The following is a 14,928-nucleotide window of genomic DNA, read 5'->3' as shown; positions in this document are numbered from 1 at the left end:
GCCTATCAAGGACAAATGGGACTCTTGTTGTCTAGTTCTCTCTCTCTCTCCCTCCCTCTCCTTTTCTCCTTTTTTAGAGGTTTGTTTGTTTGTTTTTGAAAATAAAGGGGCAGAGCTAAGGCCAGATATGTCTCCCCCTCTTTGTTTCGAAGCATTTTACTGGACTAGGTTGCAGTGAAATCAGGAGCTAAGTTTCCTCCTTTTGAGTGAGGAGACCCTACAAAGCTATTACTCACACTTTGTTAGAGAAAAAAGCACCCTGAGGGTTCTGAGGATCTAGGGTAGGAGAACTAGTCCAGACCTCTGCCTGCAGAGACTCTCCCCAGCCATGTGGAACCACTTTATGTTGCTCAATACCGGAGCACTGGAATCCTCTTAAAATTCTGGGCCATGTGTTACCACACACTAAACACAGACTCAGCAAAGTCCTCACAGATTCCCAGTCTAAGGGATGTCGGGGGTTCTGAATGAGCAAAGCAGAGAAAGCAGCACTTCATCAGGATTCCAGAAGGGCCCAGGGGACAGAAGACATTCCTGTTGTTCTTTGTTTCTCTCTGCATAAGTTCCTCACACCGTCACCTGGAGATCCAGTGATTACTTGTGAGATTTTTCAACGTTACCTTTGATGAGAATCACACAGATTGCAGGAAGAGCATTAGAAGACACAGAAAGACAAAGCCGGCAAAGATCTGGGGGTGGTCAACAGCCTTTCGAGATCATCCCCATTGAGGCAGTGTCTGTGGCCTGTCGTCCCACAGAAGGAAACAGACATGGAGGCTAGAGAAGGCACTATTCCCTGCTGCTATTGTTTCTATTTAGCATGGATGCTTTCAGGCTGCTACAGTTTTTTTCCTGAACTAGTGCTCCCATCTGCATACAGCTAGTTTATTTTCATCAGCAGTGATATTTGGCAGGGGTATTACCTAGCAGGTGTTTTTTTTTTTTCCCTTTCCCTATTGCACGTCCTCGGACACCTGGTGAATATCTTTCAGGTGGAACTGTAACTTTTAGTATACTTCTGATTCCATCAGATTGTTGGCTTCTATTCCACCTCCAAGAACCAGCATAGAACCTGATAAGAATTTTAGATGAATGAATGAGCAGAATGCTACTCTTTCTTTCTTTCTTTCTTTCTTTCTTTCTTTCTTTCTTTCTTTCTTTCTTTTTTCCTTCCTTCCTTCTCTCTCTCTCTCTCTCTCTCTCTTTCTTTTCACTTTTGTTGCTCTTAGTTGTTTTTATTGTTGCCATTGTTATTGATGTTGTCATTGCCAGATAGGACAGAGAGAAATGGAGAGAGGAGGAGAAGACAGAGAGGGGGAGAGAAAGACAGACACCTGCAGACCTGCTTCATCGCCTGTGAATTGACTCCCCTGCAGGTGGGGAGCCCAGGGCTGGAACGGATCCTTACGCTGGTCCTTGAGCTTTGTGCCACGTGCGCTTAACCACTGCGATACTGCCCGACTCCCTAGAAAGCTACTTTTTGTCTAGGTGCTTATGGTGTAAGGTAGGAGGCATTTAGATTTACCTGACTGATTAAAATTACCTTCCTGCATCACAGTCCTAGTATCCCTGACATCCAGGGTTGCCAAAGTCTTCTGAAGTTCAGGTCATGGCCATAGGCTTCATCTGAAATCACACATCAAATTGTGTCAGATCCACCTGCCCAAGAGCACCACAATATAGATTTCTATTTTGTTTTGACACCTTGAAATTTCATACAGTACTGTATATATACACATATAAATAAGAATATACAGGGGGTCGGGCGGTAGCACAGCAGGTTAAGTGCATGTGAAGCAAAGTGAAAAGGACCAGCTTAAAGATCCAGGTTCGAGCTCCCGGCTCCCCACTTGCAGGAGAATTGCTTCACAGACAGTGAAGCAGGTCTGCAGGTGTCTGCCTTTCTCTCCCCCTCTCTGTCTTCCCCTCCTCTCTCCATTTCTCTCTGCCCTATTCAACAACAACGACATTGATAACAACAATGACAAAACAAAGTCAACAAAAGGGAAAAAAAATAAACTCCAGCAGCAGTGGATTCACGGTGCAGGCACAGAGCTCCAGCAATAAACCTGGAGGCAAAAAAAAAAAGAATAATAAAAAAAAAGAATATGCAGTCCTTATAAGTGATTACAGGACTCATGCTTGTTATTAAATAATAATAATAAAATAAACATATTCCTCCTATCTAGCCTGCAAAGTAATGAACTGTGGTCTTCTCCAATCTGGAAATTAAAATCTAACCTATGATTAGGTTTCAATTATAAGCGCACTTTATAAAAAGTTTATAGTTTGCTGACTGTTTAGGATTAACATTAGCCAAACACCACATGATCATTTCAGGTTGTTATTAAGAACTGCAAATCCAGCTTCAAGCTCTTAACCTCTCTGAGCTACCTACTGAATCCTGTGCTTTCTGTCATTCCCTCTCAAGTGCATGATACAGGTAGTCAGGAAAATAAGCAAGCAAATGTCTTCCCAAGAGCATGACAAATAACACACGTGCATATAAGTAGCTAGGTGGATGAAGAAGAGAGTATAACAAATCTGCTTGGTGAGAGGATGGTTTGGTGACGCCACATAGAAAAAATGACATTGGACCAACACCTTGTATGAGGAGAGAATGTTGGCTGGGCAGAAACATGGGGAGGGGAATCTTACAGCAGAGAGAACACTACATAAAGTATTAAGTAAGGTGTTCTGCTTGGAGTCAGAACTACTTGTGGTCTAGTTCTCATTTCTTGCTCTGCCTTGAATAATTTACTAAACCTAGTGTATAGTTTCATTTATAAATTAATATCAGTAAAATGCATTTTAATGTCTTGAATCTTATGCAAATACATTATGGAATTTTATTAAACTAATGCTAGCTATACTTCTTCTTCTAGCGTTTGCCCTTCTTCCATAGCCAGTCAACAGCGTCAGGCTGAAAGCTGTCAGGAGCTGCTTGTTGCTGGCTTTGAAAGTGACTGGGATCCATGTGGATTCAGTCGGCTAGGAAGGATCGTCAGTTTCCCCCAATGAATGGGTACTCACGGGATGCACCACGAGAAGGTCGATCCAATGCATCCCGCTAGCTATACTGAAGGAATATCATACTTTGTGGGTCTAAACTGGTAGATTCCTGGATTACTACAAAATACAAAGAGGGCCAGCATAGCTGTTACTGCATCTCTTACCTCCTCCAATTTCTCCTCCTCTTTTTCCAGCTCCTGCTCTCCCTCTTCCAACTCCTCCTCCTCCTCTTCCAACTCCTCCTTTTCCTCCAACTCCTCCTACTCTTCCTCCAAATCCTCCTCCTCTTCTAACTCCTCTTCTTCCTCCTCCAACTCTTCCTCCTCTTCCAGCTCCTACTCCTCCAACTTCTACTTCTCCTCTTCCAACTCCTCCTCATCTTCCAACTCCTCTTCTTCCTGTTCCTCCTCCTTCTCCAACTCCTATTCTTCCTCCTCCTCCTCTCCCTCCTCCTCCTCCTCCTGTCCCTCCCATTCTACTCTCTGTGTGATATTCATAAATGTACTGGAACTAGGCTAGAAGTTCAGCAACAATAGTGGCTACGTTTTTGTTTCTGGTTTAGGGACTCCTGCTGGATCAAAGGTTTGCACTACTCCCTTCTTCGCAGGGAATGTTTTCACATTTGTGTATCTGAGAACTTCACTTGGTTTCTGGGTGCTGAGGCTCCTGTTTCAGTTACAACAGTCACATCCACCTTGGCACAGCGTCACCTAAGGGAGCTGTCACAGAATCCACATGTGATGCCCTGTGAGGCACCACCAAACCACCTCAACAGTCAGCAATCATCCACTGTGAGTCTGTTTCATGTGAGGGAGATTCCACCGGTAAAGTGCATTCCAAGAGCATGAATTAGGTGCAACCTTCTTCCAAATGTAGCTTGTTTAAGTTCCTGTTCTGGGCCCTCAAGCCCACAGACCTGTACAACTCTATCCAACTGCATTGCTAACTTCAAAATAATCATCCAGGGGAGAGCAAGTAAGGTGAACACCGCTCACTGGGCATCTGATGACAGAAGAGTGAGCAACCTCATTTCCTGTGCCACAGTTTGCAGCGGAGAGTTCTTCCAAGAGGGAGAAGGGCCAAGGCCACAGGGCTGGCTCCAGAGGGAGGAACTGCTTTCAGTCTACGGAGCTATGGAAAGACCCCTGCTTTGTGGATTTGGTTTTTAACTCCAAGTTCAGGTTGGGAGCAAGAAGTGTAACCACCTGAAATAACATCAGCCTCATCTGGGGTGATCTATTTCCTCCTGGAAGATTGCTTTCTGTGTTATTTTTCTGTTTAAAGGCACTTAGTATTTACCGTGAACACTGACTTGTTCCTGTCTTCCTGAATAGGCCTGTTTGTTTCAGCCGGTTCCTGTGCCACTCTGCTGAGCCCTGATTTCCTTCAGATTCAGAAAGCTCTAAAGAGTAAAGGGGGTCAAAGACGCAGGCATTGGGCAACCCCTCTCCCCTGTGCACTCCGTTAAACTTGATTTCCGGAGGTATTTCATAACATGGGCAAGCATGGCACTAGCACAGTTGTGCATGAGGATGTATCTTTTGAAATGTCATTCACACAGAAGGAACGCTAGCTCCATGGCTGGCCAGTGCAACACTGGCTGGTTTTCAGAGACTGGTGTCCAGGCAATCAGCACTGGGGCTGACCAAGGAGTTTGTTTTAAGGGTGTCTCTCTGGGCTCCTCTCCACATTCATCTTCAGAAATCTGGGGTGATCCCAGATTATTGGGTGACTGAGCAAAAGCCAACAAAGTTAATAATGGTTAATACCTCCCTTTCTTTCGTTCATTCTTTCTCTCTCTCTCTTTCTTTTTTTATTTTTATTTATTTATTTATTCCCTTTTGTTGTCCTTATTGTTTTATTGTTGTAGTTATTATTGAGGTCGTTGTTGTTGGGTAGGACAGAGAGAAATGGAGAAAGGAGGGGAAGACAGAGAGGGGGAGAGACAGACAGACACCTGCAGACCTGCTTCACCGCCTTTGAAGCGACTCCCCTGCAGGTGGGGAGCCAGGGGCTCGAACCGGGATCCTTATGTCAGTCCTTGTGCTTTGCGCCATGTACGCTTAACCCGCTACACTACCGTCTGACTCCCCTCTTTCTTTTTTCTTTCTTTCTTTCTTTCTTTCTTTCTTTCTTTCTTTCTTTCTTTCTTTCCTTTCTTTCTTCCTTCCTTCCTTCCTTCCTTCCTTCCTTCCTTCTGTCTTTCTTTCTTCCTTTCTTTCTTCCCTTGTTCCTTCCTTCTTTCCTTCTTTCCTCTCTTCCTTGCTTCCTTCCTTCCTTTTTCTGTTTTCAAGGTTGTCTCTGAGGCTCAGTGTCAGCAATATGAATCCACTGATCTTAGTGGCTATTATTATTTTTTTCATTTTATTGGTTAGGAAAGAAATAAATTGAGAGGGGAGGGATCTAGAGAAGGAGAGAGACAGAGACACCCACAGCCCCTGCTTTACCACTTGTGAGTCTTCCCTCCTGCAGGTGGGGAGTGGGGGTTTAAACCTAGGTCCTTGTGTAGGTCTATGAGCTTAGTACTATGTGCACTTAGTCCCTATGTAGGCTTAGCCAGGTACTGCACCACCCAGCCCTCACCTTTCACCTTTGAAGAGCCCAAGTTTCTGGTGTTAGACCAACACAAGTTTCCTTTAGGAAGTTTGATCTCACACAGTCACTGAATCCATCCTTATTTACACCATTAATTCAGTATTTAAGAAATTATTTTAAATCTTTATTTATTGGATAGAAACATCCAGAAATTGAGAGTAAAGGAGGAGACAGAGAAAGAGAGAGACAGAGAGACACCTGCAGCCCTGACTCACCACTTGCAAAGCTTTCCCCCCTGCAGGTGAGGACCAGGGCTCAAACCCGTGTCTTGGCACCGTAACTCAGCTGCCAGGTGCCCTACCACCCAGTCCCCCATTAATTCTGTATTCATGTTAAGTATGTCTTGCAAAACATCTTAACCTCACTTTTCTCATGTAGAAAACTATGACAGTGATACAGCATTGTCTGTTTAACTCCTCAACTTGTGATAGTGGTAATAATAAATGCTACATAAAACCCATTTTATTTTATTTTTTATTAATTTTTTAAATATTTATTTTATTTATTTATTCCCTTTTGTTGCCCTTGTTGTTTTATTGTTGTAGTTATTATTGTTGTTGTCGTTGTTGGATAGGACAGAGAGAAATGGAGAGAGGAGGGGAAGACAGAGAGGAGGAGAGAAAGATAGACACCTGCAGACCTGCTTCACCGCCTGTGAAGCGACTCCCCTGCAGGTGGGGAGCCGGAGTTCGAACCGGAATCTTTATGCCGGTCCTTGTGCTTTGCGCCACCTGCGCTTAACCCGCTGCGCTACAGCCCGACTCCCCCCATTTTATTTTAAATGACAATATTGGTGGCATGTCTTAAAGCCTTGGAAACACTTCATGGAGTTAACGCTTACGTCAGTGGCTTAATAATATAATAGTAGAGGTCATGATAATAGTAGAGGTCACTCATCTCACATGCTTAGCACATGGTCTTTTGGTAGAACCTGAAAAATCTTGAAAGATGACTTGGAATAGTTTATCCATTTTGAAGGCAAGAGAGACCAAGATGTGTTCAGTACTTGCAGAAATGAGTCTTTCCAGAGCAGATGATGTTTACACACACACTCACACACACACTCACACACTCACACACACACACACACTCACACACACACACTCACACACACACACACACTCACACACACACACACTCACACACACACTCACACACACACACACACTCACACACACACACACACTCACACACTCACACACACACTCACACACACACTCACACACACTCACACACACACACTCACACACACACACTCACACACACACACTCACACACACACTCACACACACACTCACACACACACACAGACTCACACACACACTCACACACACACACTCACACACACACACACACTCACACACACACTCACACACACACACACACTCACACACTCACACACACACTCACACACACACTCACACACACTCACACACACACACTCACACACACACTCACACACACACTCACACACACACACACACTCACACACACACTCACACACTCACACACTCACACACACACACTCACACACACACACTCACACACACACACACACTCACACACACACACACTCACACACACACTCACACACACACACTCACACACACACACTCACACAACCCCAACTGTGTCTGTATGTGCGTGCAACAGAGAAGTCAAAAAAAGGAGGAGGAGAAAAGAAACAGAAAGAGAAGGAGAAGCCGAGCAATGAGGAAAGATTCAGAAAAGGAGGAGGGTGACGTGGAGGAGGAGGAGGGGACCAGCATAAAGGCAAGAAACGTCTTCACGGCGGCTTACAGTTCCCATGTGATCACCTGTCTGATCTCGCTGACCTGCCCGATACTTTCACACATTCAAAATGCTACACGCTGGTTAACCTGCTTCTCAGTCCACCACATTGAGAGGGAAGCAAAGGGAGGCTCAGAACAACTCTGACAGCGACTCCTGTGACGCCGTCACCAACACCCAAGGCAAAGCTCTGGGGATCAAGGACCAGCAAGGGGACAATGGAGGTCCAGGTCCTGCTGAGAAGGCTGCACACCTGTCCTAGTGGCCTGGACCCACCTCCACAAGCTGAGGTAAGCAAAGCAGGTCCAGGCCAACTCTGCATGTGAGTTCCAGTCCACTTAAGTTGTAGGTCTAGAAACTGGTTTCTCACAATGCTTGCAAGTCACTTCTTTAAAATATATATATATGTATTTTTTTTTTTTTGTCTCCAGGATTATTGTCAGGGCTTGGCATCTGCACTATGAATCTACTGCTCCTAGAGGCCATCCCTCTCCCATTTTTTTTTTTTGCCCTGTTGTTGTTATTGTTATTGAATATAGTTGTCGTAGTTGGATAGCACAGAGAGAAACTGAGAAGGGAGGAGAATGAAGAGGGGGAGAGAGAGACAGACACCTGCAGACCTGCTTCACCGCCTGTGAAGTGACGCCCTGTAGGTGGGGAGCCGGGGGCTTGAACTGGGATCCTTAAGCCTAGCCCTTGTGCTTTGCACCATCTGCACTTAACTTACTGTGCTACTGCCTAACCTCATATATAATTTTATTTAACAGGACACAGAAAAATTGGGAGGGGAAGAAGAGATAGTGAGGGGGAGAGAAAGTGACAACCACAGCACTTGCCTCTATACTCATGAAACTTCCCCCCTGCAGGTGGGGACTGTGGACTTGAACCCAGGTCCTTACACTCCTCCTGCTATGCCGTTTCCTGACTCTAATCATTAAATTTTAAGTCAGACATTGAAACAAATTTGTTTATTTAAACTTGGGCCCTTCTATCTTCATTTATTCCACCTTATTCAGTAAGATGACAACTAGACTATTTCATAGCAGCTTCTCTGTCCCCCAACACCTTTGACACATTCTTTTGGGCATTTCATTTCTTTTATTTTTCACAAATAAACAATTGGTTTATCATCTTTATTTTATAATTATTACATTATAAATAATTTTCTCTGTTGCTCTGGTGTTTTCTCAGCTTTCATTGTAATAGACAAATAATGCTATATTTGGGAGTAGAACACACATTATTCATTGTTTTTCTAGTTTTCCCTCCTTGGATTCCCACTTTGTGGTAAAATATTCATGCAAATACACATCCTATTTCAATTTTACTGTGTTGGTATGTTTCTAATTCTACTTCTAAAAACCTTTTCTGTTTCATTTGGTTTAAATCCCCCCTGCTTAACACTGCATTCTATTTACATAACCACTGTATTCTATTTACATAACCACTGCAGGGCATTGGTTCAATCCCCACTGGTTCATGATATGTTTTTGCCCCGCCCCCCCTCCTTGTCACACTCTGATTGTCACCAGTCACTTTTCTCTCCACCCTCTCTATGTCACATCCTGTTTCCACCCTACTTGGCAAGTATATATAAAGACAGCATTGTGAGTTTTAGGGTACTTTAGTTTAGTTTAGCTTAGCTCGGCTTAGATTGCGCTGCGTCCTGCATGAATAAAGAGATACTGCATACAACCCAGCCATGAGTCCCGGGTCGTCTGTCTCCCGTCAGTGAAGCTCAGCCCGACATTACTGTGCATTTTTGAAATGCTTATTTAGTCTCATAATTTGGTAGACTTTGGGAGGTAAGTACAACATTTCCACAGGATGTTCATGGCTACCTTAAGACATTCCACAAACATTCCAGTTATTGTTATCTATTTCTATCCATTCAGCATAATTCCCAACACTGGTCACCCCTTTATGGAGTTCTTTATGTGAGTGAGTGAGTGTGTGTGTGTGTGTGTGTGTGTGTGTGTGTGTGTGAGAGAGAGAGAGAGAGAGAGAATATGAGAAAGAATATGTGTGTATGTGTATATTAGAGTGTGAGTGTGTGTGTGTGTGTGAGAGAGAGAGAGAATATATGATAATATGTGTGTATGTGTATATTATAGTGTGTGTGACTGTGTGTGTGAGTGTGTGTGACTGTGTGTGTGTGTAAGTGTGCGTGTGCGTGTGTGTGTGTGTGTGTGTGTGTGTGTGTATCCAGACAGAGGGGTGTTTCTAACATTCTTCCTGAAAAACTTCTGGATTCTTGTGTTTTGCTTCCAGTTCAGCAATGAAACAGATTAGATTTCAGACATTTCTTCTCCTCTCTGGGTAACCTTTGCTTTCTCACTGTTGAACATCACTCGGGCTTGCATGCTTGCATGTCAGTTACACACTGATGAACGGCCGGGCGCTTCCCTTTCTGTTTACACTCAGCACTGGGTGTCAAGCTTCCGAGTGAGTACTCTTTCAGGAGGGCTCCCTTCTCTCCTCTTTCTCTGCTGATGGACTTGGGCACCTAGGAACCCAGGCAGAAGTAGAAGTAGACAGAAGCTCTGCTGGACACTGTTAGTGCGCTGGAGTGTAACTTTCAGTCACTCACTCTGTGGGGATGATCTCAGCTCTCAGTTAAGTTTACTACCAATCACTCTACCTCTTCAAGTTTCAAGATATGTTATTTTCTTCTTCTTCTTCTAGCGTTTGCCCTTCTTCCATAGCCAGTCAACAGCGTGAGGTTGAGCCTGATGAAAAGTTTCGAGACCTCCTTTGAATCTGGAGAGGTGGCAGTCGTTGTTATTTTCTTGATAGATTGTAGCTTTTAGAGACTGCCTAACCTAATCTGGTTTTTTTTATTATTTATTTATGAGAAAGATAGGAGGATAAAAAGAGAAAGAACCAGGTATCACTCTGCTACATGTGCTGCTGGGGACTGAACTCAGGACCTCATACTTGAGAGCCCAATGCTTCATCTGCTGTGTCATAAGACTGCCTAACCTCATCTTTAAAAGACATTAAAAATTCACAGAATTTCTACATAATTGAGTATACAAAGATTTGAAGATTTGAATATCAGGGTAAAAATGTCCCCTGGTGCAGCAACTTGCATGAAGCTGACTTTCAAAGTCAGTTAATAAGGAAGTCATAATAATTGTTATTCAGAATACCAAACTGTACTCCAAGCTGCACTTGTAGAAATCCCACATAGACCCTCTACACACACACACACACACACACACACACACACGCACGCACGCACGCACGCGCACACACACACACACACAGCACCACCACAGAAAGGACTCGCTATTGAGAAACGGGGATTGCTACTGAAAGCCTATTCCAGATGCCAAGAGCATAGTGGCTGCACATCAGGCTCCGTGTTTGTCCAGCCTTCAAACTGGAGAAAAAGAAGGAAAATGGCCCTGTGTTTGCTTTTCTTTCTTTCTGGGCAGCAAAGACGACCACACTATTTCTTACACCCCTTTCTTCTTCTTCCTGAGCAAGTCGTTGTCCAGAAATCTTCACAGCTCTTCCAAAAACAGGTGGAGCCAAACTCTGGCCAAGGAAGAGTGTACAGACCAGAAGTTCTTTCCAGTGAGGCCCACATGAAACACACAGCACTTCCTCCCCTATGAGCTTCTTTTTCTTCCAGTTTCCTAAAGATGGTTGTGTTGTGCTGTGGAAAACACAGCTTAGCAATGGCAGAAATACAACAAGGGTGAGGACCAAGAAAGTTTGTACCATTAAGAAGGAACACAAATTTGGAACTTATTGCAAGCAAAAACCCAATTTCTATCATGTTGGTGTCTTTATACTTTGTTTTTCTTATAAATTATGCCATCAGCATGGTAATTCCAAAGTCTTTTAAGGAATCTTAGAACACACCCCGTTGCCTCTAATTCAACCTATTGGTGTGAAAGTCATTATGAATGCCTTTCAGAATCTGTACAAAATTAGTCATTTATTCCAGTTTTGTTAAAGAGTTCACACCTACACCTAATTTCCCTTCTTTTACAAGATTTCACAAGGACTACTATGTAGTCAAGAAGGCCGCTCTCTCAAGGGCTTTCAGTCTTCCCAGAAACCTTATATAACAATCATCCAAAATGCAAGAAGGTCCAGTTAAATGGCATGAAGCTTCACCCAAGCCCAGGGCATCACTGAGAAAGCCCTTTATACATATTCTCCTGGGGCCAGTTGATTCTTGGCAGAATCGGGACAATTGTCTTTGACTTGAATTCTTCTAAGAGCCAAGTTTCTGACTTTATTTCCAGTTTTCACTATACTTCCTGGCGACTTTAGCCAAAGTGATTTTCTTTCTTCTCCTTCTCCTTCTTCCTCTTCTTCTTTTTGATCAAATCAGGCTTTTAAAATGTGTGTCTCTAGCTTGACACAGCCTGACTTTCTCTTTCATGTGTCATGTATACACATGCAGTTTGTTTTATTTGGAATCACTATATAAATCTTCATTTTCCAGCCTTGCTGGCAGTGTGCAAGCTCTCACATGCTCGGACTGCATCAACAGTGAGGAATTCTGGGAATGTGAAGTCTTCCCCCAGGACCGTGGAGAGCAGTCATGGGAGTTGATGAGGTGTGCGTTTTCCTCAAGGTTATCCACCACCAAGACACCAGCAGACTCAGTGACATTGTGGGTGTGAACTCAGAGATATTCTTGGCCGAGGCTTTTTTTTTTTTTTCCAACTTACAGATTAATGAAACCCAGCTGACACCAAGTCTTTTTTTTTTGAATATCATGTTTATGGGCTATGAGTCAGTGATGACATGTCTCTAAGCTATTCCAATGAAAGAAAACCCTGTAAGGCAAGAGGCCCTTGGTTCTGCGGGGAGCTTAGAGCCTGCTGCTCTAGCCTGTGGGTGGATTCTCTCCTTGGTGCAGGGAGAAAAGGGACACTGCAGGGTAGGTTCCAAGGTAGATTTTCTATTTTATTTTTTCCCTTAGAAGGTGAGGTCCAAGGCCGCTTTTGTTCGTCTCTGCTGTTAGTCTTCTGACTCTCCAAGCTGTCAACGCGAGAACTTAGCTGTGAGTGATTGATCTCCAGGCTGAGGGAAGCTCGGCTGTCACTCTGTTGAGTGGTTGTGTAGGGAAGAAAAAGGATGTTGCAAAGGCAGAGGTGTCCCTCTTGTATGACTATCTAACTTCTTCTGGGTATGCTTACACTCATCCAAACTCTTTCCCTTCTGTGTTGCCAAGCAGGCACGGTGGTCTTTGTAAACAGGGAGTTGGGAATCTCTTTGTCATTGTGAAGCCTTGGGGGCAGTAAGCTGCCCTCACTTGGTTCAGAGGAGTATGAGTACCACAGACACTTCACCTTGAGCAAGACCTACATCTTTTATCTTGAAGCCATCCATCTTGGTTCTTGGGAATCTCTCCTTTTTATTAGAAATTAGATATCAAAGCAGCTTTCTCTTTGGACTTAAAAACCATGTAACTGGGTCATACAACACCTGATGGGCTTTTCAATAGGTTTGCTTAAAAAGGCATTACCTACACATGAGAGAGTTAATCTTGACCTAATTGTGATTTTTTTTTGTCATGATTAGTACCCACTTGACGCTATAGTCTAACTTACACTAGAGCCAGTATGACCACTTAATGAACTCTTTAATTCTGAGAACTGGCATTTAGCAAACTTGGCTATATATACAAAGTGTGCCTTGCAATAAAGATTGATAGAGAGGAGAGGAGGAAGACAAGTAGAAGGGGAGAGGAGAGGTAAGTAGGATGACGGAATGGAAGGGAAGATGATGGGAAGGAAGAAGACTGAGGGAATGAGAAAGTTAAGATGAAACATCAGTGTTTTTTTTAAGTTGTATTTATGTATTTATTTATTTTAACCACAGTACTGCTCAGCTCTGTCTTATGGTGGTGCAGGGGATTGAACTTTGGACTTTCAAGCCTCAGGCATGACAGTTTCTTTGCATAACCATTATGTTGTCCAGCACCCCACCCCCACCCCTGCCTGCAACAGCTGTTTCTAATAGTAGTAAAACTGTGGTAACACGTGTGTTCACCTTGTAAGAAAGACAACAGGCTACCTGTACCCAGTCCTTGTCTTTACTGTATGAATCATCATAGGAAGTGAGATTCATTGAGCATATTTTCATATCAATGAGAAGGGACCCTGCTATGATCTCAAGTAAGATCACTCTGGTCTTCTCTGTAGAGTAGATTTGCACAGAAATCAGGCAAGGTCACCCTTACCGTGTTTGTCATCAGGCTTAAGCATCAACTGGAAACCCAAGCCCTCAAATGAAGTTATGAACCTTTGATTGAAGAGAAGAAAACAGCATAGTGGATACATGCAGACAGGTTTGGAGAAGGTTTGAGATATAACAAAATGTGAAAACCCAGAGGTTATTGCCTTATTTTTAAAGCTAATAAAACTGGTAAAAAGAGCTCAGGATTTTTGTTTTTAAACTTTGGAGCTTTACTGAGTAATGGTTATCACCACTCCCTTCAGCAAAGGTCTATGTCTCCACCCCACCCCCATAGGTAACCACCAGCTCTTCCACAGTGGTAGACATTGCTTGATATCTTATGTTCACATGCATATGCTTCCATTCTCTCTATTCCACATGAGTGAAATCATTCTGTACTTGTCCTTCACCTCCTTACTTGCTTCACTGAGCATAAACAATGTTTTTTCTCACCTTCAATTGAGGTCAGTTAGGACTGTGTGGCACTAGGATTAAATGTGCATTGCTCAATCTTAGACTGTCTGTGCCTACCTTACAGATCTGTTGTGATTGAGTAAAACTTCTTTCTGTAGGTTCTGGGAAGAAAACTTCATCACAATAGACTTGAGGTGAATCAGGGTGTTCTGTAATATGCAGGGCACTCCCCAAATCACAGATTTTTCAGCAACAACCCCCCTTTTTAATCATTGGGACTCAATGCCAGCACTACAAATCCACTGCTCCTGGTGACCACTTATTTCCTTTCCTTCCCTTCCCTTTCCTTTCCTTCCCTTCCCTTCCCTTCCCTTCCCTTCCCTTCCCTTCCCTTCCCTTTCCTTTCCTTTCCTTCCTATCCCTTCCCTTCCCTTCCCTTTCTTTCTTTCTTTCTTTCTTTCTTTCTTTCTTTCTTTCTTTCTTTTTTTCTTCCTTTATTTCTTTCCTTTTTCTTTCTTTTTCTATTTTATTGGGTAAGGAAGATGAATATTGAGAGGAGAGGGAGAGATAGAAAAAAGAAAGAAAGAAAGAAAGAAAGAAAGAAAGAAAGAAAGAAAGAAAGAAAGAAAGAAAGACATCTGCAGCCATGCTTCACTGCTTGAGAAGTGTCCTAGGTGCAGGTGGGGAATGCAAGCTTGAACCAGGGTCTTTGCTGGGTTCTTGCATCATGGGAGAGCAAGGCCAGCCAGGGTTTTGCAAGCAGTTATGTTGGTATGCTTCATATTAGTTTGGTCTCACTCCCCCACCTCTGGGAGATCGTGGTTTAGTCTTTGCCTTTCACGCTTCCCCCCCCCCCCATTCCTACGTACTTCCTGAGTTCCTGCCGCAGCCGACGGAGGAAAAAGATGG

This window comes from Erinaceus europaeus, chromosome 3 (assembly GCF_950295315.1).
Source record: "Erinaceus europaeus chromosome 3, mEriEur2.1, whole genome shotgun sequence".
Taxonomy (NCBI): domain Eukaryota; kingdom Metazoa; phylum Chordata; class Mammalia; order Eulipotyphla; family Erinaceidae; genus Erinaceus; species Erinaceus europaeus.
This window is presented reverse-complemented; position numbering follows the sequence as displayed.